This window comes from Felis catus, chromosome C1, assembly GCF_018350175.1.
Source record: "Felis catus isolate Fca126 chromosome C1, F.catus_Fca126_mat1.0, whole genome shotgun sequence".
NCBI classification, from domain to species: Eukaryota; Metazoa; Chordata; class Mammalia; order Carnivora; family Felidae; genus Felis; species Felis catus.
This window is the reverse complement of record NC_058375.1, coordinates 167,405,949-167,430,490: the sequence shown is the minus strand read 5'-3', so window position 1 is coordinate 167,430,490 and position 24,542 is coordinate 167,405,949. Positions and strand designations below refer to the sequence as shown.

General features: G+C 38.2%; 1 protein-coding gene across 8 annotated transcripts in view; it reads left to right on the top strand.

Moving 5' to 3' along the window:
- The window catches only part of ZNF385B (zinc finger protein 385B), a 406,146-nt gene that overhangs the window by 283,017 nt on the left and 98,587 nt on the right, over window positions 1-24,542 (top strand). The window contains exon 1 of one of the 8 annotated variants that reach the window (XM_023259519.2): window positions 332-548. The exons of 5 other annotated variants lie outside the window; for them this stretch is intronic. The gene's annotated coding sequence lies outside the window, so the exon portion shown is untranslated. Of the gene's footprint in view, window positions 1-331; window positions 549-21,696; window positions 21,974-24,542 lie in introns of those variants that run through there. 2 more of the 8 variants (XM_045034084.1, XM_023259518.2) reach the window with 2 other exon arrangements.

Below are 24,542 nucleotides of genomic sequence, written 5' to 3'. Positions count from 1 at the left end.
ATACAGGATAGATTGCTGTAACAACAGCCCAAGGACACAGTGGTTTTCACAAGGCAGATGCTTGTTTCTGCCTCATCTAACAACCCAGAGTTACCATGAGGATTCAAGGTATTATACCGCTTTATAACAACGGTATAAAGGCTTTTGGGGAAGCCTCCATCCTGTTGCTTAGCCGTCTCTGGTCTGCATTCCTTTTATTGCATGCTCAAGTTACCACCACTTCCACATTCCAGGCCACCAGAGGGAGGAAAGCTAGAGGAAACACACCTTTCTTTCTAAGGGAATGACCCGGAAGTTATCACTTCAACTCCTATCTCATTGGCCAGAACTTAGTCATGTGACCCAGCTAGCTGCAAGGGAACCTGGGAAGTGTTTTCTTTATCTGGGAGGCAGTTTGCTAAACTAATACTTCAGGTATCATGGAGAGTAGCAAGAAAACTAGCAGAGCCTTCCTTAAGCACCTGGAATAGTGCCTCACATGGAATGAATGCTCACCAAATGATATTTTCTTTAAATCATCTGGAAGGTGATTAGTGTGAAAGGAGAAGGTAAGTGGAAACATTTTCTCAACTATGCATTACTCAGATTTTAGGATAGATCCTCCTGGGAAGCTGTGTTTACATTTGAAAACTTGCCTATCTTCTTGTAAACTAAAACACAACTCCCAAGAAATGAGGTTTATATCATCCTAAGGAAAATAAGCTGCAGAAGTAATAATTCAATGTGTACTTGTTTTTATATTTAATGGCTTCAGCTCACTACCCTTCTAGCTGAGGAAACTGGTAGATTAATTTAGAAGTAGCTGTGCTCTGGTGAAAAGGGGAAGATGCAAAGTGAACTATGCTAGTTATTTTTAATGTAGAAATTCCTTTGTTTGCTCAGTTGTAATTTTGTTCATCAGAATTTTTCCACTGTTTACTCTTTTCATGGAGTCAGTTTCAAGCTTTTGGCAATAATTTATATTTACAGACATGGGACTGCATCTTTGGAAATTTTTTCATTTTTCTACTGGTTTGGTTTGATTGTTTTCCTGAGTATATTTAGTATAATCTGCTGAATTTGGACAGTTTTATTCTAGGCAAAGAAGTTTATACTGACCCCCATTTATGCTAAGCCTGCCTAGGACATTTTTACATTCCATGGGTCCTAACTGTAGGTTTTCAGCCCCTCATGTGATCTAACAGGTCACACTGCCATCCAGCTGGCAGCTGGACAGGTCTCAGATGGCCCTGCTTTTTGGTGACATTGGTAACATCAGGGGTGAACATGATACTGGTTATACTGGTTAGCTTGGGCTGCCATAGCAAAATATCATAGACCAGGTCCCCTAAACAACAAATATTTATTTCTCTCAGTTCTGGAGACTGGGAAGTCCAATATAAAGGTTCTTGCCAATTCAGTTTCTGGTGAGAACTTTCTTCCTGGTTTGTAGGTCGTTGCCTCCTCTCTGTGTCCTCACATGGCAGAGAGAGAGTACTCTGGTATCTCTTCCCCTTCTTGTAAGGTTATCAGCCCTATTGGATTAGGGCCCCACCCTTATGACCTTATTTAACTATCACTGTAACTATCATGCCCTACCTCCAATCTATATTCACTTTGGAGGTTAGGTCTTCAACATATGAATTTTTGGAGAATAAAAACATTCAGCCCTCAGAACTGACCCCCCCCCTTTCATTTATCATGGTACCCACAAAGGGTGAATGTTTTTTTTCTGATTGCCCTGTGCCACCCTGGGCAACCTACTTAAAAGCTGCTACAGTAAAAAAATTGCTCTGGTGGCTTCCTAAAGTCTCTTTCTCGAGTGAAATATTTGGTTTAATGTCATCGTTTGGCCCCACAAAATGCCTTGGGGATTGTAAAATGTTAAGATATTACAATGTAATAAAGTGTTATTTGTAGAGCACTCTACAGTTTTCTTGCCTACATTATCTCCTGAATCCTCATGGTAACTCTGGAGGGATGGTTGGGATATATTATTGGCTCTATTTTATATATTAGAAAATTGATTGCCACTGAGACTTCGTTCCAGGCCTTCCAATTTCTAATCTATAGCAGACCATATATGAGCTGGAGTTTGGCTCTGGAGTCACTGAAGTTTGGTTTCAATCTAAGTTTTGTCGCTTATTAACAGTAAGTGGGAAAATTACTTAACTCTCTAAAATTTCTCAATCTTCTCTGTGACATGAAAATTAGAGTACACTTCACAGGTTTCTAATGAAAATTAAATTATGTAATGCATAGAAATTATTTAGCATAACACCCACTGCACAGAAAATTGTTCAAAATTGTTGGTTATTATTTTTTAAGCACATATCAAATCCTATTGCATTGAGTTTAACTGTCAAACCAAATTTATACATTTTTTGGACTTGAAGATAAAATATTATTCAAATTATGTAGACTATTGTACACAAGCTTATAAGTGTTATAAAATTCATAATATGAGATATGAGCACCTTAACTGTCACCTGAATATCTATCTCTGTGTGTGTATATTCCTTCTTGCCTGGTCAAGCAACAGATTAACACAGTTAATAATTAGCAGATATTTTAAACTCTACCAGTTACACTTTAAGCAAGCCAATGGGATTTTTTATCTGACTTTGGTTTGAGGTCATTACATGCTCACTAATAAAGTAAACTGAGTTTGGAATTCTTGTTTTTTCATTTCATACCAGTAAGCCAATAACAGTCAACATATGCTAATAATTGTGATTAAAAGAACATTAAAGAAGCAAAGCTTTAGCTGCTTGAAATTTGGTATACAGAAGAGTACAGTTATTTGCAGTTCTCCAAATTATCTAGGAAATAATTTCTACCAAAATACATATTTTCCTATGAATCTGATTCTCAAAGTGTAACATAAGAGGTCATTGTCACATAAGCTATGTCAACCATAACGACTGGGAAGTAGTCTCCCACTACTGTGCCCAGATTTGTCAGGTAATCTAATGTGTATGTGGGGAGGAATTAATAATACATACCTTAATTTGTCTTGCACATTAATCCTGATTCTCAAATGGAATAGTTAATTACAGAATTTCATACATTTCTAGATTTAATATGTACATGTGATTGTGGATATACGAGTGAGTAAGGAATGTTCTTATTCAGATCATTAGTTCTGGTTAAAGTTTCATGCGAGAGGTCAAATAAGCTTTTCTCAGGTAGGAGAAACTGTGCCAAACCTGGAGTTAACATACTTTGGAGCAAAGTGCATTAGCATTGTAAATGTCATTAACTCTGATTTGCTGAACAAACAATGAAAGGCCAATGTGACTTTCAGCCTTCAGGAACACGGTCTAGTGACTTTGAAAGGTAAAAGAACTACTTCCCACTAAGTACATGGGTTAGTAAATTCTGAACTGTCTTGATTGGAAATTAATAATACTAATGACTTGAGTTGACCCTAAATAGTTCTCAGCATCTGGGCAAAGCAACTATGAATATATGGATGAGTAAGGTATCTGGTAGCATAAAATTATTTTCTTTTTATGCCTCATAATGGTCTCAGTGTGACTACTCATATGGACAGACACTGACACGTACCCTCTGATGGTTTTGATTTGAGAAGGGAAGATGACTATACTATGACAGTTTGCTTTGTGTATACCTGTTACAGTTTTAATATATGGTTTAAGTTGTAGTATGTACTCAGAAAGGAGAGTTACACATTACCTTGTATAGAACTCATTCACTACCTTTGTCCCATATGTTCCTTTTGTTTTCCCTAGTAGATTCTGGAGAACAAGGATCATGTCTCACTCAGGATAAACACAGGGCCTGGCTCATGATAGATGCATAAGAAATATTTGAATGAATGCATGAATGTATTTGAAATAACAAGTGAGTCTATGATACTTAAATGTGCAACACATAAATATGAACATGTATGAAGAGTTTTATCCATGTACATATGGACGCATACACAGACACACACATGCACACACGCACACGCACACACACACACATCCCATATTCAGAGTACTGTAACTAGTTAAAGAAAGTAATGTCTAAGGTATCTAGCCAACAACAATACCATATAAACATGTAATTAAATAATGAGTAATTGTCAAAACAGAAAAAAATTAATAATTTATTTTTTAATGTTTTAATGTTTATTCATTTTTGAGAGGAAGAGAGAATGCACAAAGTGGAGCAGGAGCATGGAGAGAGGAAAACACAGAAACCAAAGCAGGCTCCAGGGTCTGAGCTGTCAGCACAGAGCTGGATGCGGGGCTCGAACTCACGAACCACGAGATCATGACCAGAGCCAAAGTTGGACACTTAACCAACTGAACCATCCAGTCGCCCCCCAAAAATTAATAATTTCTTAATAGACATATATCAGTTTAAAAACATTATCAGGGTTACAAAATCAGCCCAAGAAACTCACAGAAGCATACTAAAATCCGTTCACGGCCACCAATTATTTGGTGTGTGTGTGTGTGTGTGTGTGTGTGTGTGTGTGTGTGTGTTGTGTGCACGTGCATGTGTGAGTGCGTGTGCACTTTGTTTGTTTCTTAAACAAAGACAGTCACTACAGCCCAAAAAGCAATTATTTTATTCATTGTTTTATCTTACTGTGGGCAGAAGTAGTATTCATCTTAGTAATTTACTAAAAACACTGAAACATAATGATCCAAACTTTTGTTAAAAAGCAATAATTGTTTTTTTCTACTAAGAAGTTATACAACTTACAAGGTTTTAATAAACCCTTAAATTAACCTGATTTTTTCCCTCAAGATCAGTAGTTATAAAAGAGCACAGGTCTAGTTGCCACATTTTCTATTAGAAATATACTGATATACACAGGCAAAGTTTCTATTTAAAGAAGATACCAGCTCTGCATAATTAAAGAATTATAGTAAATTGTCTTACAGATGGAAAGGATGTACATGTATACTTTTGGCACTTGTTATTAGGGAAACTTTGTTTCAGTATGAGATTTTTTATATCTGATATATAATCAACTTTATATTATCTACTCTAATGAGAACCAGAAGTAGCTTAAAATGGAAAAAAGAAATTATTCCAAGATCTCATCTGAGAAGGCAGCTTTGGCTTACTTCCCCACTAATATTGACCTTAAAAAACAAGATCTCTTCAATCCAACTGGGCCTGCATAGTCTGCTTTTTGTCTCATGGAGTATTCTGAAGGCCTCAAAGAAAGTCTTAGGTTTTACGCTAGTAACCCAATGTTATAGGGCTTCTCCTCCATGTCATTTGTAGGTAATCATTGTAGGTAATGATTACTCTTTACTGCCTCAGTGTATTTTTATATACAGTTTTCTCCTGGATTCTATATTCTCATATGAAGAATGCTTGAAGCCATCTGTTAAGAGCTTTTCCTCAAACCCTCTCCACTAGCAAAAGGACCAGGCTTTATCACAACACACTTAATTATTAATACCTCAATCAGGAAGGCAAACATACTAGTGAGCAGAGATTACTAGAACAAGACAGTCAGTTGAACTTACTCTATATTTGTTGAACTGCCTGAATTTTTAAGCCCATCATGGATATGGAATTAGAACTGGGATCCAAACATCTCCTGCCTCCTGCCCTCTCCCCTGAATTATAACTCAGTGTAATCACAGCATCTCTTTGCCACCAATTTTCTCTAAAATTGTTATACAATATTTGAGTCATTATGTTTGGTAGTTGTTAAATAAATATTTGCCTAGAACTAGACATACCTAAAATAAAGTGTGTGTGTATGTGTGTGTAACTAGACATACCTAAAATAAAGTGTGTGTGTATGTGTGTGTGTGTGTGTGTGTATATATAATATTTAGATATTTAGAATATTTAGAATAAAGTGTATTAGGTATGGTGATATGGAATGTAGATATGATGGGAACACAGTGGAGGAATACTTTACCCAGTCTGAGTTAGTCAAAGAGAGGCTTCCTCTCTTAAAAAAAATGCATAGAAATAGGCAGATGAAGTGGGGGAGGAGAGAAAAGGGTCAGTAGGAGAAAAATCAGAGGTGAGAAATTGCATGACGTATACAGGTAGCTATAAACAGATGTGTGTTGCTAATGCAGTGTTTGAAACAGGGATGGTGAGAAGAGAAACTCACATGGTAGTTAGGGGTCTCATCTTGGAAGGCCATGTTAGCCACATGAGTGTAAGTTTGATGGTGAAGGCAAAGTTCCATGGGCATGGAGACCCTGCTGGTCTTGTTCATTCCATGTTCCCAACATTGTACATTTATCTGACACACAGGTCCTGGTCCTCAGCAGAGGTTTTTTGAGTAGATGAAATGAAATAGAATGAAAAAAAAAAGGATTTAAGTGGAAGATTTGTGTGGATCAGTTTAGATTTTTGGCAATTTGTTCTAGCAGCAGCCTTAGAGGTGGAGCCAAGGAGAGTAAGTGTGGAGTGAAGGAGACCAGTAATGATGGGAAAAGATGAGGATCTGAAGTAGGGCAGTGGTCAGTCACAGGGATGAATCTGAGACATATTGGAAGATTAAATATGTCGGGCCTGGTGTTTGTGTGGCTGTGTGGCTGTGAGAAAGCACAGGAGGCCTGTGTTATGGTAGTTACCATCATTTAATTTAAAGAATACTAGGAGAAGAGTTGTCTAAGGGAAGAATCAATTTCAAGTTTTTCTGAAAACAGATTAGAATTTAAATTTCTTTCACTTTTGCTTTAGAAAATGAACCCATGGATAAATTCTAACAGGTTTTCAACTAAGATCTTCTAGAACTTTAAATTTTTCAAATATCTTATGGGTATTGTATTAGCATTAGGTGAGAACATAATCTAAAAGCATGGGCACCTCTCCTTTAAAAGACTTTTCTGATAACACCAAAACATTTTGGCATAATTAGTTACCGCTTTTTTTAAAAAATTTTTTTAACATTTATTCATTTTTGAGAGACAGAGCACAAGCTGGGCAGGGGTAGAGAGAGAGGGAGACACAGAATCTGAAGCAGGCTCCAGGCTCCGAGGTGTCAGCACAGAGCCCCATGCAGGGTTCGTGGAGCTTCAACTCACAAACCGCGAGATCATGCCCGGAGCTGAAGTGGGACGCTAGACCGACTGAGCCACCCAGGTGCCCCACCACTTTTTCTTTACATACAAATTTTAGTAGAGAGAGAAATATGTTAATTGTTCGTTCTTTCTTCCCTTTTGCTTTCCTTCCCCCACCCCCGTATTCCTCCTCTGAGTTGAGCATTCTGCAGTGAACAGGGGGTGGAATCAGCCCCCACATGGAGCTTCACTCAGAGTGGCCTTTGAAAGCTTCTCCACTTTGCAAGGGAAAAGAGCAATGCTTAGAGGCCAAGGAGAATTCCAAATAAACAGCATTCCTACTTCTGTTTCTCAGTCTGGTTGTAACATTTGGTGAGGGGCGAAAACAAATCCAACAGAACAAAGGGCCACCCTTCATTTGAACCTAAAGTTCAAATAATGTTAAATTTAATTGTACTCAGACGGTTAAAAATATTGTTATAATATGTAATTCTTGTACACTGAAGATTTATAAGAAGTATGGTTAATGTTCTTTCTTTCTCAGTCTTTGGCACTGGCTCTCTTCCTCTTCTAAATATATCTTTTATTATCTCAGGATATTCCTTTAGGATGAGTAACTTCATTCTCTCACATTTCAGAGTAAAATCTTTCAGCCCAAATAAGTTTGGTTCTAGACATGGTTATGGGGCATCCAGCTGGCAACCAGGATATACAAAGCTGAAGCTTGGGGCAGAAGCAGGGCTCTGCGTAGCAGTCCTTTGCAGAGACAATGCCCTGAGAAGCAGGGGTCATCCAGGGAGAGCGTGTAGAGGACCACTGACAGAAAACCAGTGATGAAACCCAAACATCAACATACACAGAAGAGGAAGAGCAGGCCTTACAGGGACAGAGCAACTTGGTCAGAGAGGGCAGAGGAGGACCTGGAGAGATATGTCTCAGGAGGCAGGGCTAACGAGAAGTTCAAGAAGGAAGGAGGCAGACAGCAAGAGAAGCAGCAAGCAAACCCACTTCTTTCTCATTAGCCTTGCCTCCTCAACCTGGTGTCTTCACAGTCCCTCTCACACGACTCTTCTGAACCACGAGGGAAGATGTTAGGTGGTCCACCATTGTTTCTGTACTTATGTTAATGATTTATGCCATGTGAAGAATACAGTTTCCTCTGTGTGCAAGTATGACATTGGATTAGGCTCTTTTAACGTCACTTCCATCTAGTTTGTTTATAGGCTTTGTGGCTTTTAATGGTCTTTTCCTGTAAGGAGCTACAATTAATTTGACTATAATGTGAGTGTTTCAATAGTCATTATTTTTTGTGGTTACCCGGCAGATTTCACCATTGTTTACTCGGGGATATTTTTTAGTCCACTCTGCTCCTCGTTCAGGATGTAACAGATAAACACCTTGCTCAGAGCCAAACAGAAATAGTTTAGATTCCACTTCCATGGACTTTCTACTTTGTTGTTTGCATTAAGAGAACTCCTAACAATTTTGAGAAGGATAAACAGAAAAGTTTATTTTATTGTACAGTGTTCTGAGTAGGACAGTGCTGCCTGTCTGATTCATATCAGTTCTGGTCTGTATTTTATCCACAGAATCATGCAGTTCTGTTGTTCCCTGGATAGATGGTGGTTTAGATATGTTTCCCCCACTGCAAAATGCAGTTCACATGTAGGATTCAAACCCCTTAATCTAGGCATGAGTAGTACTTCTACTGAGGCATTCTCATTGTGTTAAGTTTTACTTGCCCATTCTTCCTAGGGAAAGATTTTGTTATCAGTCTTAAAGATCATCATAGTAAAGAAGTGATTTTAAAAAATCATTCCTTTTGGTTCACAGGTATACGGGTCTGTGTAAAGATAAAGTAAGACGGATCTAATAATACTATACTTTTTATCAAGCAAATGTCAAAACTCGCTATAAGCCTTATTTCCTATGGCATTTTGGTGAATTCTCTTTGATTCTGCTTCTTTTATTTATGAAAAAAACTAAGATATAAAGAAATAAAGAATTTTATCCAAAGCCGCACAGGCATTAGATATGAGTAACCTTGGTAATGCTGATGCAACAACTTGACTTTTTCCTCTAAGCTTGCTTAAAATATTGATAGAGCCCTTGAAAGCTTTATCATCCACTTTTCTTTTCTTCCTCACATAGCATCGATTTCTATTTTTTTAACTTTAAAAATTCACATAGCACAATTGTTAAGAAGTTCAAAAGTAACTTTCTTAAATTTGGCTTTTCACCTAAATTTTATATTATTTTTTTAAAGACCCAACTGTACTGCATATAATACAGCTAATAAATAATGCAGACAGTGTTCATCAATACTGAGCAAAATGACACATTTACTTTTGAAAAGTTTGTTTTCAAAAACTGAACCCATCCTTTAGCGTCTTTTTGTTTGTTTGCTTGTTTGTTTTTGTTTTTACTTTTTCCTGGTTGCTGCTAATTCCATAAAGGATTGATAGCATATCAGTTGATGTATAGTATGGCAAAATAAAAAATAAAAATTACATTATTCCTTTTATCCAAAACTAAGTGCTATTACTTAAAATGTTCCTTCTGGTATTAATAGTGAAATAGTGAAATAGTGATATTCTTAGAGATTCAGAAGAGACTTTAACTCAGATATATGGATAAGGATTGATTTCTGTAATCGATGTACTATGAAATGCGTGTGTAAAGTCTGAGAAGATGGTAGGGAGGGATATGTACTAGCCATTCTCTACATAACTTTCTTCGTCTTTAAAGGATCAACATTTATTAGGTTGACATCAAATAGCTGAGAGCAAATTTTGCCGTAATGACTAAATCTGAACTTTGCTGTAGTATTTGAGATACCCCAAAATCAAAGATAACTGAAAATTCTGACCCATTGTCATTTATTGAACAGTCCTGGTAACTTTTATGATAGCAAAGTGTTTTAAACAAATGATGGTATTTTACAGATGAATGAAAAATGAGAGCCTCATCTAAGGATTCCCCTTTTCATGGCTATTGCTTATCCACCCTTCCTCCTGATGGTAGAAAACAAGCAAGGCACAGTGGGAAGAGGAGGCCCCCAAAGTCTAGCACTTAGGCCCTGGACTCTCAGTCCTAGTGTGTGGCGTAGAAAGATGAAAATCAAAAGCCATTGAGTTGGAGTGGTGCTGAGGTCATCGCTCAGAAACCAAGTTTCCCTTCAAGCTTTCACCTCCATCTGCTTTCCTTCTCTGTGACTGATCCCTCCATCTACCCAGGTTGGGAGCTTTGCTTTATTTAGTGCATTGGATGTTAGCCCATGTCCAAACATTTATTGTGTCCTATTGATTCTACCCCTTTGGCCAATCTTCTCACTGCAGCCTAACCCTCAATTTATGCTAAGATCGTCTCTCACCTAGGTTGCTATAATGCCTCCTACTTGGACTCAGCACCATCAGCCCTGCTCCTCCCTCCCACCCTTTCCCCACCAGCTCCTCTTGCACATACACGTAACCCATGTTTCAACCACTGATGTTCCTAACAAAGAAGTCTCATCATGTCAGGCCCTTGTTTAAAATCTGCCCTTGACTCCCCTTCAACTTTAGGTCAAGTCTGAGCACATTAACATGACTTATAAGACCTGCATTGGTCTTGTTCAAGTTTACCTCTCCAGGAACATTTCTCACCCCAGAGACATACATTGGTCAAGACTGAAATTCTTTCAGTTCAGGGCACCATGCCTGCTCTAGCTGAAGGCCTGGCCTCATGTGTACTTCCCTCTACTTAAAACATACATGGAACCAGCTCCTCCTCTTCTACTTCATTCCTACCTTTTGCCTAGCTGAATCCTACTCCAGGTTTTCAGTTTAGTCCCTTACTTTTTCAAAAAAACCTAACTGGACACCCATGAAAGAGCTCCCTTAGTATAGCCAGTATTACTCCTATCATCACACTTGTCATGCTCTCTTTTAAATGCCTCTATTTTCAAGTGGACCTGTCACAGGCAGTTAGCTCCACAATGGCAGGGACTAACTAAGGGTTTCTCGTCCATTGTTACATGCATAGCACCTAGTACAGTGTGTGGCTTATAATCAGCCATCATTAAATGTCAAATGATGTTTGGATAGATGGATTTCATACCAAGTCATCAGTAAAAGTAGAATGAGGAAAATAGGTACCAAAGCAGATCTGGAGCCATATCAAAGGGATCCAAGGACCAGGAAGGCTGAGAAAGAACAGCACTGGCAAGTAGAAAAGCAGGCAGGTCTGCCCTGTCCTGTCCCATTGTATGCAAGGTCCGAGACAAGGATAAAAATTGATGCCCATGTTTACCTATTATAAACTATTATAAAGTTTAAAAATCAAGGCACTAAGCTGCTAAACAAAGTATATTTCATCCTTTTATCCTGACAAATATATATTCATAAAAACCTGAGAAGGCCAGGTTTTATTTTAGAATTCCCAGACATGTCAGAGTTCTGTGCCAGAACAGGGAAGCACAAAGTGGCTCCTGTCCCACCCTCTTTTTTTTTTTTATCCTGGCCCAGTCCTATACTGTAGGAGTATGGACCCCCAATCCCGGCTGCCAAGCTCTACCTATGGAAAACAGCCATTCTGGTCCCACATAGGTATTATCTGCCTCAAGGGAGAGAGGTCTAGAAGAAACCTATGTAGGTCCTGGAAGTAGTTCCAGGGCCATTTGAGGATGAACATATGGAATTCCAGATACCCAGAATGTGGCTTAGAAGTTGGGGGAGGAGAGGGTAGACACCATGTGGACCAATCCCCTTGGTCTACAGTCTGGGGAGAGGCCTGGTCAGAGAGGGTTGTGTCTAAGGATGATATTGCAAGCAGTTGACCTGGATTTATTCTGGAGCTTATACTCCTGGTGTATTCCAAGTGTGTATCTGTGAGGGTGTAGCATTATCAAGAACTGTCTAATAATGTATTTTTTAAAAACCCATTCAAATACATGAATATACCTTGAAGGTTGTAGATAACATCTTTCCTAACTAACCTCTTGTTTCTACTTCAAGACCAGTCTACTTCAAGACTCTCTGTTCTGTTCTATTCTGGGAAGCAGCTAAAAACACAGTCTTTCCAGCTAAAACAGATTCTGAGTTGTGAATTGGTTCGAGTTCTGAGTTGTCCATTTACTGGCTGTGGAGCCCTGGGCAGAGTTCTTCATCTGATGGGTGGAGGTAATAAAATCTTCCTCTAGGGTTATAGCTGAAATACATGAGGTTAAAGTCTTTAAAAGGCTTAGCTCAAGTAAATGCTCAACAGATCATAGTGCTGTCATCATCATCATAATCACTGTCATTATTTTTACAGCTGTTATTCCTTATTGTCGGTAACTATTGCAATGACCTTGGGCAAGTCATGTAACCTCTGAGAACCTCAATTTCTTCATCCATAAAATGAGGTCTTTGGAGCAGAGGATAACTAAAATTCTGCCCAGTTAAGAGCAGGGACTTTTTGGAGTTCTTTCTTTTTCAGTTTACATTATACCTGAACTTGACCCCAGGCTACATTGTAAATTGTTAGTGGAAGTTCCTGCTATGCATATAATATCACTAGGAGTCCTATTTTAAGCAAACCTTATATTGAAAATCTAAATCTTTCTTAAAAACTGGAAAAGTTTGGATTAAATATGCAGTTTATGAGGCAAGTATTTGCTTTACAGAAAGATTCGTTGTAGACTTCCTTTGCTCACTGGTTCTTCTAGTACATTAAAAATCAAATTTGATTTGCAAAAAGATATTCTTTGCCTGGAACTATTAAGAAACAACTATTAAGATTAAAAATCTCTGTGAATCATAGAATCCTTTGAAAATTGGTTACATCTGATTCCACTTTCCCCAAAAATGAGCATGGTTGCAAATATTTGCATAGAATTCTTGGAGAGGGGGAGTCCATGGATCCTAATTTAAGAACCCAAAACAAAAACATAAAGCAAAAACAAAGCCAACGAAAATGGAATGTGCCGAGGATATTGGAGTCATTTCTAAATGCAGACCTCCAAACACCTGGCCCTTTTCAGTTTTAGAGAAAGAGAGAATTAACATTTATTGAAGGCATAGTCTGTGCCAGACACTGTGCTAAGCATTTTATATGTGTTATGATGTTCTTCTACTTGCAAACATAAAAAAGGTAGGTATTTCTGTTGAGAAAAATGAGGTTCAGATAGTAACTCGCCAAAGTGACATCTTTAGTTAATAAATAGTAGAAGCAAAATTTGAACTGGACTCTGACTCTAAAGCGACTACAACACAAGAAAAAGCCCTAAATTCCTTCACATCTCTTCTCAAGCTCCCAAATCTTTATAAAAGATAATCACAGAACTTCAGAGATTTCTCTTCCTTAGAGAACTTCTTACAGAGGAACGCCCTAAGCCAACTTCATGTTGACCATCACATGATCCCTTGCCCATGGTGTGTGCTGTTTCACTGGAGCTGGGCTGACTTACTTGTAGGGGTGCTAAGCTGCTGTTGGGATGGGATGCGGCAGGCAGAGAGCTGAGGGATGATGGATTCTGTTTGCTGGATGTGATTCAAAAGTTCTGATCCTCTACGTGCCCCAGTAAGGGTTTCAGCTGACATCTGTGTAAAATAGTTGTCAGCTGAGGAGCACAGAAGTGGCCTGTCAGACTCAGAATGTCCCATTTGCCAAGTCTCACATGAGAAAAGTGAAGACAGGTCTCACGGGGAAAAGAAGACCTGCTTTCCAAAAGATTTATTACATAAGGGTCATGTTGCATAACATGTGCTATGCCCAGTAGACACCACTCCTCCTTGATTCATTCATATTTTGCAAGGTAACTAATTAATCTCTTTAAAAAGGAGAGAATAGATGGAGGAGAACAAACAAGGGGCCTTATGTGAATGACAAAACAAGCTGAGTCTTCTTGGAATTCTGTCTTGGTTCTATAAGCTAATATTGAACTTTCTTTGTAAACAGCCTGACCAAATACTGTGCAGAAATCACTGAGGTTTGTACACTTTAAGACCTTATATATCAAGGTGAGGTCTGTATCCCCATGTTCTAACCTGTCAAAACAAGAACATTCTTGGTAAGTTGGAAATAACAATCACAAATCCATTTTTGGTTTCAAGTAATTTTAGGATATGCTATCTTATCACCTCAGACTTCACAGTGTGTCCTAGAAAAGCATGCTGTTTTCACAGTGATATTAAAGGCACAGTGAGATTTGGTATTTGATTTAGATTATCCTCATGATTTCCCACATGATATAGAACTGCTTCATGAAGTCACTTGCTGCTAAGCATTTCAGACCTTTATGTGGCAGTAATGAGAAAAACAACTGCTTGGAAATGTTTAGGAGTAAAACATGCATATTTAGAAGTAGCTGACATTTGATATGTAATTTTTCTTATATGCTATGTATGATGCAAGGCATTCTCTGCCTAGCGTGAAGACAGTGCCTTCTTTTTATATCAGCAAGGCAGCATAGCATAGTGGTCAAAGTAGGGACTCTCGGACCAGACAATACGGGTTTGAACGCCAACTCTGCCACTTACCTGCTTTGTGATCTTGAGCAAGGTACTTAGTCTTTGTGTGCCGTTTTCTCATCTACAAAATGTCAGTAATAGTAAGTTCCTCCCTTGCTGTGTTAATGTGAAGATCGGGTGAATTAATACGTGCATAATGTGCTTAGAAGAGTGTTGGCATATAATAAACGTTATGTTTTAGCCACTGTTACACAAATGTGTGAAGATGACCAAAAAACCCTACAGTGGGTGTTAGAGGGTTCAAAAAAGAAGTTGGTTTGTCCTTCATTCAGAATAAGGCTTTACCTGAGTTTCTTTGTATCTCTGTATTCAGAAAGCGCCAACTAGGATGGCTTCTGTTCTCGTTTTGTCTGCATATCAGTCAGTGATCCCATAACATCTGTAGGCAAAGGATCCTCATGTACCTACAAATGGAAATGTGCACCAAATACTTGGTAGATTGAATAAATACCATGTCTCATATATCATACTCTTGCCAAATGTATGTCAGCCCTGTGATAATGATATACCTTTATTTTAAATGTTCCTGACTTCATATCAGCACTGTATATAATCAGTGAATACTCAGGGGAAAGAAAAGAATAACAATATCTGGGGAGTCCTTCAAATCATTTGATGCATAAAAAGTATCTTCATACTTGTAAAGGCTGGGGAATTATAGTCATTCATTCATTCAAAATCTGTATTGAGTGCCTATCTGCGGCCTAGCACTGTTCCAGAGCCGGGAATAAAACACCTAGAATATAGCTGCTTCTGTCATGGAGATTATATTCTAGTAAGAGGAGACAACGAACAAGTAAACGAATAAAACAAAATAATTTTAGAAACAAATAAGTGGATGGCGTAAATAAAACAGAACCATGTAATAGAGGAAACACCTTGCTGAAGACCTCAGCTGAAACACAACTGAATTTGGGGATGAGAATTCCCAAAACAAGAAAGGGAACAAGAAAGGCAAAAGCCTTGAGATAAGAGTGAATTTGACATGTTCAAGAAAGAGAAAAGAAGCTTGGGTCTTGAAAGGGGGAAGGGTGGGCAAGTGGAGGTGATACAAGGTGGGGTTATGTAAGTAAGCAGAGACTTAATCATGTGGCAAATGTAGGCCATGGTAAGGAAAGATTTTATGCAAAGTGTGGTGGGAAGCCATTATGCACTGGAATAACACAATAAGATTTGTATTTTTAAAGTTTGTTTATCTGCTGTGAGGAGACCAAGTATAAGGGAACATAAATGTTCCCAGAAAGATCCATTCAGAGCCATTAGCTGTGGTCCAGATAGATGCTGATGGCTTGGACTAGGAGGTGGCAGTGACACGGAGAGAACCAGAAAGATTTGTAATATGTGCTGGGAGTACAACCAGGACTTGGTAATAGTCCGGAAATAGGTGGTGAGCCAAAGGAGAAACCAAGGAATCATGTATTTTAAGGTCTTACTTAAGTCCTGCCCTCACAGTGAAACTTCTCCAGCCATTCTAACTCACTTCTCTCTCCTTTTGGTGGAGCAGTTGTTTTTTGAGCTCATAATATGTATAAGGCACAGTTCCTAGTGTTTAGGATACATTAGTGAACAAAAGACATATCCCTGCCCTTGTGAGGCTGTATTCTCTCCTGTACTACTTCTTTCCCTGGGCCTATGATTCACACTAAATTGTAGGTGTCTTTGTATTATTCTCTAAGTGTTTCAGATATATTATTTTTGTTCTGCAATTAATCACCTTCTCAAGGACCAAGGACCCCAGTTCTCAGTTTATCATGATGTCTAGCTCACTACTGGGTGGGGGGGAGGGGAGCAAAAGTAACAGTGAAAATATGTCTTCTTTGTTGATAATAATGTCTTGTTTATAGGCTTGCCTACTTTAAATAAATTTGTGAAAATCCAAAATTGCAATTCAGATAATTGGAAAGGCAATCATTTTTTCATTAAAAAGGGATTATTTACTCACTGAAGAGTTACTTTAAAATAACAGACTCCCCTAATGAATGTAATTAAAAGTTTGTTAACAGGCCATCATGTATTTGTCAGGGGATGTGGGCAAAGGAACTGAAGCTAGAGTATCAGGGGCCACAATCAATTTAAAATTAATCCAAAATGAAGACAAAGAAGCTGAAATTTAGAATTGTAATTAAAGAAGAAAATAATTTCTGATTTCTGAAAATTTAAACATATTGACTTTATAGGAGACTTTCATTTTCTAAATTTACCATTTATAATCGACAGTTATAAATTGATTCTTTAACCAGAGCACATTCATCCTGGCAATGGAAAGTAATCATCTGAATACACACAAAAAAATTGGCTTCTGGTTATAACTTTTGGAGTATGCCTTAAAATATGAAGAAGAAAACAAAATTCATGGTGTTATGTTTTATAAAGGAGTTTGAGCACTTCATAAGCACTCATAGAGTATTGACTCCTTTTCCTGACCCCTTGTAGTAATGTTGGCATTGAGGTGCTCTTGCTAATGTAATGTTCTAGCTACTACACCTGTCTGGTGGGTTAATTAACTTTGGATCACTATTCCAGGAATCCAGTGAATGTTTAGGACTTTATTTATGTGAAAAATGCTTCTAGGTTCTAGAATAACTTTAAACCCAAGGTTAAGAAAACACCCCATTTATAAGGGGCCCTCTAAAACTTGTTTCTGTATATCTCACCATGTTTCCTCTTTGAAGACCATCATAATTACCAAGGGGAAAGAAAACCTTTAATCAGGTAGTATGCAGCAGCACAGTTCATGTAAGAGTGTACATGCCATTCCTCTTACCTCATTCATTCATTCGGTACATTTGTTGAGTGCTTTCTCTTGGCAAGTCCCTAGGCAAAAGCAGCACATCATGTTTGTCCCTAACCCGGAAGAGCTTATAGCTTCTTGGGGGAAAGGATACACAATAGAATGACTTAAATACTGTAAAGGACATATTAGTGAAATGTATCACAGGTTGAAAGGAGAACGAGATACTTTATTCTGATGGAAGTAGAAAGACTTTCTAGAAGAGATGGCATTTAAAATGCCATTTGAGGGGTGCCTGGGTGGCTCCGTCGGTTAAGTGGCCGACTTCAGGTCAGGTCACGATCTCACGGTCCGTGAGTTCAAGCCCCACGTCAGGCTCTGTGCTGACAGCTCAGAGCCTGGATCCTGCTTTGGATTCTGTGTCTACCTCTCTCTCTGCCCCTCCCCTGCTCGTGCTCAGTCTCATTCTATCTCTCTCCCTCTCTCTCTCAAAAATAAATAAAAACATTAAAAAAATTGTTTAAAATGCCACTAGAGGGGTGCCTCGGTTGTTCAGTTGATTAAGCCTGTGACTTAGGCTTAGGTCGTGATCTCACGGCTCCTGAGTTTGAGCCCCGGATCAGGCTGTGTGCTGACAGATCAGAGCCTGGAGCCTGCTTCAGATTCTGTGTCTCCCTCTCTCTCTGCCCCATCCCCACTTGCACTCTGTTCTCTCTCTCAAAATGAATAAATGTTAGAATTTTTTTAATAAAAAATAAAATAAAATAAAATAAAATAAAATAAAATAAAATAAAATAAAATAAAATAAAATAAAATAAAATAAAATAAAATAAAATAAAATAAAATAAAATGCTACTTGAGGGTAGAATGAGAAGGGACAGAAAGGCAAGGGCAACCTGGGAAGCCTAAGCAAAGTGATAGAACTAAGAAAGTATATATATATAAGAGCCAACCAGTGCTTCATGCAGTAGACATTTCTAGAGCAACTACTTAACTAGGTGTAGGGCACCAAAAAGCCAGAGACAGAAAGAAAAACATTTTGTCCTTGCCCTTGAGAAATAGTTCAGTTTAGCATATCTTAGAAAGTTTTCAGTTAAGAACAATGAGGGATGCTGAACTGAGATGTTGTAATTTTATACTCTGGTGATGGTTTTGGTGATGGTGATGGTTATGCCTATCATTTGCTAAATCCTTCAATGTGCTGTATGCGCTACTAAGAATTTACATGCACTAGTTCCTTCAGGTCTCCTCATGAGATATGATTGGTGTTTTTATTCCTACTTGTCAGCTGAGAAAACAGGCTTAACAAGTCAATTAATTCATTTAATGTTGCCCAGCTGGTAAGTAGCAGAGTAGAGATTTGAACAGGTGTACAGTATTGGATTTCAGAGCCTGTAACTCACTAAGGGGAACAATGGAAGACATTTGAATAGGCAAATGATTGATTTGAGCTGCCCTTCCCAAGAATTCACTTAACCACAGGGGGAATACTGTGATTAAAGAATTCTAGTAGTAAGCAGCCAATGAGGATCTAAATGACGGTAATGGTAATAGGTATGAAAGGGGAAGGAGGTGAAAGATGTCCTAAAGATAACTAGCTTGATTTAGGGGCAAGGAAGAGGGTAAAGTTAAATACCATTCTTCAAGTTTTAGAGTCTATATAACCAGAAAACTCATGGTCCAGGGCAGTGAAATAAAGACCACCAGAGGAAGAATGTCCCTTCTGGTGATGGAGGGGAGCTGGTGTGACTAGTTTAATTTTGTACAAGTTGAACTTGAGATGCCAAGGGGATAATACAGGTGCGAGGAGTCCAGCAGGTGTTCAGAAATACAAAAGTTGATCTTGGAAAAGAGGTGTTTAGATATAGGAGCGTATTCTACCAATGGTACACAGAGGTCAAGGAGGACTGATAAAGGACTTCAAAACCATAGTTTTATTAAGATGGGGAAATCAGAAGCCAGATTTATGAAGTGAAAAGGATAGTAAAAAAAAAAAAATGAAGAAGGAAGTAGGCTATGCTAAAAGGAACTGAAGTTAAGGGAAATGAGAGAATGGCTGGTAGACTAAAAGGCTAACAGAAATAAGGGAAGTTTTCTTTGTTTTCTTTAAGAATGAAATGACTTGACTGAAGAACGATGGTAACTTAGAGAGTTAAATTTTGTAATCAGTGGGGCTGCACTAACTCAAGGGCATACGTGATGGGTTAGCCAGGTAAGAGATGCCTGGTGACTCCTTGAGAGTCATTCAGACTCTTGTCACCCCCTTTAGATCACCACTTAAATGCCACCTCTCTGCTAAGGCCTTTAGCTTTCCCATAGAAGCTTAAGTTCTCTATCACGTTCTCCTACCGCTTTTAGTACATATATGCATGCACCATGGACCAGTGGCTCACAATGATCAGTGTGTTTCACATCACCTGGAGGGCTGGTTAAAACACAGATTTCTGAGGGGCATCTGGGTGGCTCAGTCAGTGAAGCATCCTACTCTTGATTTTGGCTCAGGTCATAATCTTGCGGTTCGTGAGATCAAGTCCTGCATTTGACTCCATGCTGTGAGCGAGGAGCCTGCTTGGGATTCTTTCTCTCCTTCTTTCTCTGCCCCCACCTTTTTCCCTTCTCTCAAAATAAATAAATAAGCTTAAAAACAACAACAACAACAACAACAACAACAACAACAACAACACAGATTTCTGAGTCCCAGTCTCAGAGTTTATAATTCTGGGACGGAGCCTGGAAATTTGCTTTGCTTTGCTTCTCAGGTGATGCTGACGCTTCTGGTTTGGGGACCGCACTTTGTATACTACTAAAGTAAACGAAGGACCTATGGGAGGTACACATAAAGGTTTGGGAGTTTGAGTATGGACTAGTATGTCAGACCTAGAAATGTTCTGGAAAATACTCCAGGAATCAGGCATGATTTAAGGGCAAGCAAAAAAAGAATGGAATTATTTGCCTGGCTCCATGAAAGAAAAATACTTCTAAGGAAGTAACAACATAATCCCTACTGAACACAGTTTTCTTAGGAGGGGTCTAGATTTTTTAATTTAGGTGTAGATTTTTAAAAATAAAAAATTAAGGGTGCCTGGGTGGCTCAGTCGATTGAGCGTCCGACTTGGGCTCAGGTCATGACCTTGCAGTTCATGAGTTCGAGCCACACATTGCCTCTGTACCGACAGCTCAGAGCCTGGAGCCTGCTTCCGATTCTGTGTCTCCCTCTCTCACTACCCCTCCCCTACTCTCTCACTCTCTTTCAAAAATAAATAAACATTAAAAAAATTTTTTTTAAATAAATAAAAATTAAAATTAAAAATTAAAGTGAAAACCACAGCAGTGACTATAAGTTTATTTTAATCATGAACAACTAAATATTATGTGAGCAAGAAATGCACAATTGCTATTTGGGGAGAAATAAGTATAGAGCTGGCATACTATGTTCCATTTAGAATGCTATTTTGTTTTATCCATAACAACTGAGATCATGGGGCTTGAAGATATGCACTAATTCTAAGAGCTGGTTTTATAATTATCATTTTGATGGCTGCATCTAATTATTTCCTTAGGTTTACCTGTCCCTGATGGCTACCATGCAAATCTGACATAAGCAGATATATCAGATCTCTGGATTTGAATGGGTGCAGTTTGCTTTGTACGTCACTAAAGTGTTGGCTGTGGTTGGCAAATGTGCTAAGTTGCACAACCAAAGGTGCAAAATCCTTCCTGACATTTAAAAGATCAATCATTTCAAGTTTCTTTCATTCAGTCAAATGTCCACTAAGCGAACTCATCAATATCAATGACAATCAGCCTAGCATAAGCAAAATAACCAGTAAGTCATAGCCATACTGCATAACACGGACGTAACAGAAGCTTATTACGATCACATGGTCAGATGCCACTAGATGAAGAGTGAAATTAGACATATGAGTACATAATGTATCCTTTTAGTTCCAAGCCTATACAACTGCTAATTTCACCATGAAAATTCTCCCACATGATTGAAATTAGGTTTTTGACATTGAAAAGCATAAACATCCCTATTAATGTTATCAACATCAAATTGTTACCTGCTTTAGTCTTTTTTAATTATATGCTGTGAATCTTTATTTAAAACCTAAAAATGTACAGGCAAGGAAAGAAATTATTGAGGCCTAATGGTATGCAGATAAATTATTCTGGACTAACAGAATAAAAATGAAGTTCATATTTTGAGAACGTATTCCTTTTTCAAATAAAAAGCAATTTTAAAAGAAAGATTTAGTTGCCCACCCAGAAAAGAAAAAACAACAACAACAATCCCTTTAAGTCTAAGTGACACCATAAATTTCAAATTGGTATAATAAATAAATATTTTGAGAGAGTTACAGTGCTTTGTTGGGAAGGAGAGGTGAGTGTCAGATGATCTGATTTCATTTTTACTATGGCTGAGTGGTAGTTTCTGAGTAGCCAAGTACCTGGGAGCTACTCAGAAAAATTACGTGAAAGAAAGTAATTGTCAGTCTTTTAGGATATATTTGGTTCAGTGTCGTCAGAAGGTAGTCTGCCCTCTCCCTGGAATCAAGTTGCAAACACTATCCTCAATAGTAATTAGAGCTAAGCGGCAATTACAGGACGTATGATTTGTTCAGACGCACTGCCTGTCGGCTGTTTCCTAGCACCACATTTCACAGAAGCACCAGGTTGAAATGATGGAATTATTTATCTCTCAATGTAATACTTCGTACAGTGCTTGAATGCAGGAGTGAACGTGGACTGTAATCTTAAAAACGAAGGTAAGCATTGCTGGCTGATCAGCATTTACACCTCAGGGAACTTTTTCATGAAGTATGTGACAAAAATGTAAAACAGCTGAAATCAATTTCAGAAAAAGAGAAAAGGATCAGAATTAGAGCAAATAGAATTTGCTAATTTTACAACTCCCCTGTTCAAGATCATCTTGGCTTTCCTGGTTTGTTTTTATTTAAATTGTAATATTGGTTCACTTTGCTATATATAATAAAGATGTGACTGATTTCCCACATCTCCTCTATCCTTTTTCTTTTGAAGTTTGTCTCAGAATAGCTGGTAGGTAAAAATGAAATTCATGTTTAATCCAAGTATTTAGAGCCCTCTCTCACTTTTTCCTTCAGGAAATCTGTTTAAGCTGATGATTGTCCCGATTCAAGAATGCACATTCAAACTGACAGAACAGTGGCTAGTAGCCTGTCACTAAATTAGGTGACGTGGGTGATCTGCACTCTTATCCCCATCTTTATGATAAGCGTGTTTCAAGCTTTTAATGTTTCATCTAGTTCAAATCAAAATTCAGTGACTTCAATGTTTACTTAGACTCTTGGGCATAGAAATCTCTCTGGAAACTAGGTAAGTTTAGCTCCTCAAGAGGGAGTATTGTCTGTTATGAGGATGGATGTGGTTTGTATGTCCATAGTAGATGCTTGTAAAATTCTCATTTCTGTTTTAATGTTATTGCTTTAGTTCCCCCTCCAAAAATCCTTTTTTTTCAATTTTGCCATTTTTTTGAACATGAATAAATATTACTGTTAGTAAAGAGCTTATGAAGTCTTGGCAGCAGGTAGATAGATGTTTTATCTCATAGTCCCCAGTAGTATTTCAGGTGGTTGGAAAATATTGAAAGAGCATCAACTTCTTTCATTCTGTCTCATTGGTGAATTAGAGGTGTAAACACTGAGGGTTCAGTAGACTCTTGAAAAAATGAGTAGATTGAAGCCCATGAGCCTTCATTTTTCCAAGGTCCTAGAGACTCTGTGATGTTAGACTTCTTAGCAGACACTTGCTCAGTGGAGTTATCACAATTAGGCTAGTATCTGATTTTGGAAGAAAATTGTTTTTCTCGCCCTGGGTCCATGATTGGCTTCAATCTGTATATTTGCTTTGTCATGGAATCATTTATCTTTAGCACCATTTTCTTCATCAGAAAAATGTGGGATGATCATAAGCCATGTAACAGATTAGATATCTACTTAGTATATTTTAAAGCACCTTGTGCTCTGTAATGAAAAGTTATAGTATTTGTATAACCCAGGACACTGATGACAAATTTCTATACAAATATACCACTAAAATCTAACTTCTTAACTTGCTCTACGTTGTCATGGTATGGCAGATATTATGTGAGTATATATGAAAACAATCCTCAGTTGTTGGAACTGACATGACTATTTGAGACATAACCAGAGATATGACCTTCATCTAATTGGTTTATCTTGTCACAGGGACAAACTTGTCCTGATACCAGTAAAATGTTGCTATTTGTCTTTTGATTTGTAGAAGCAAATATTGAAAACAAAATGAATGCTGCAAAAGAAGGCAAATGACAAAGTTTGAGTGCTTTCTGGTTCCCAGGCAGTATTATGGTGAAAGAGAGAGAGAGAGACAGAGACAAAGAGACAAGAGACAGACAGGTACATACACATGCAGAGATAGAAAGACATAGAAACAGAGACATGAGAGGGATGAGAGATGAGAGAGGCAGAAAAGACAAACAGGTGAGAGGGAGGGAGAGTAGAGAGACAGGGAAGGATAAGAAGGAGAGAGAAAGAGGGTGTTAGAGAAAAAAAAAAGACAGACACAAGTCAATCAAAGTTTGGAAATAGAAATTGTGCAATTTTGGAACTTTGGGTTCTTTTCTACATTTTCTTTAACTGGAAACATGCTTTGTCAAATTAAATACATTGAGCCCTAGGTCTATTACTTTTCCATTTGCGTCCTTTAAAGCAAAGGGAGCTTAAAAGGCTGTTTGAAGTTCAGAAGAGACCAAGAGTCAAAACAAATGTTCGTCTAAAAAAAAACATTTCCATTCCTTTCTTGCTTTATAAAGCAAATCACTGACAAGGAAAATGATGAGTGCTATGATTAAATTCTCTACTTCCCATGTGGCACTTTATTAAAAAATCATTATGTCTTTGACTTTTGGTGTTCTTTGGGGAAGTGAGAATCATTTGAGAAGCCAAATAGAAATTCCATAGAAGAAAAACTGGCACAAAGTCAGTATAATGGCACAAGAATAAACATGATACACAGGGACAGGGGGCAATCATTTATGATGAATCACTTCCAATGCAGAAAATCCTTGGGCATTCATTGGAGGGCCTTATCTGATGCGGTTTTGCATATCACTACTGCCCCAGAAGCTGCCTGAATGACTGAAGCAAGTAGCATCAATTTCTAGGATGTCAGGACAATGGCAGAGTTCCAAGAAGCCATATCAGGGGTTGGCCATTCCGTTCAATATCCACTAAAGACCCTCTGGAGTGCAAGCTTCCCCTTAGGTCACAGGACTCCATGTTTCTCAGGATAAGGGTGATACCACATTGCCTCCCA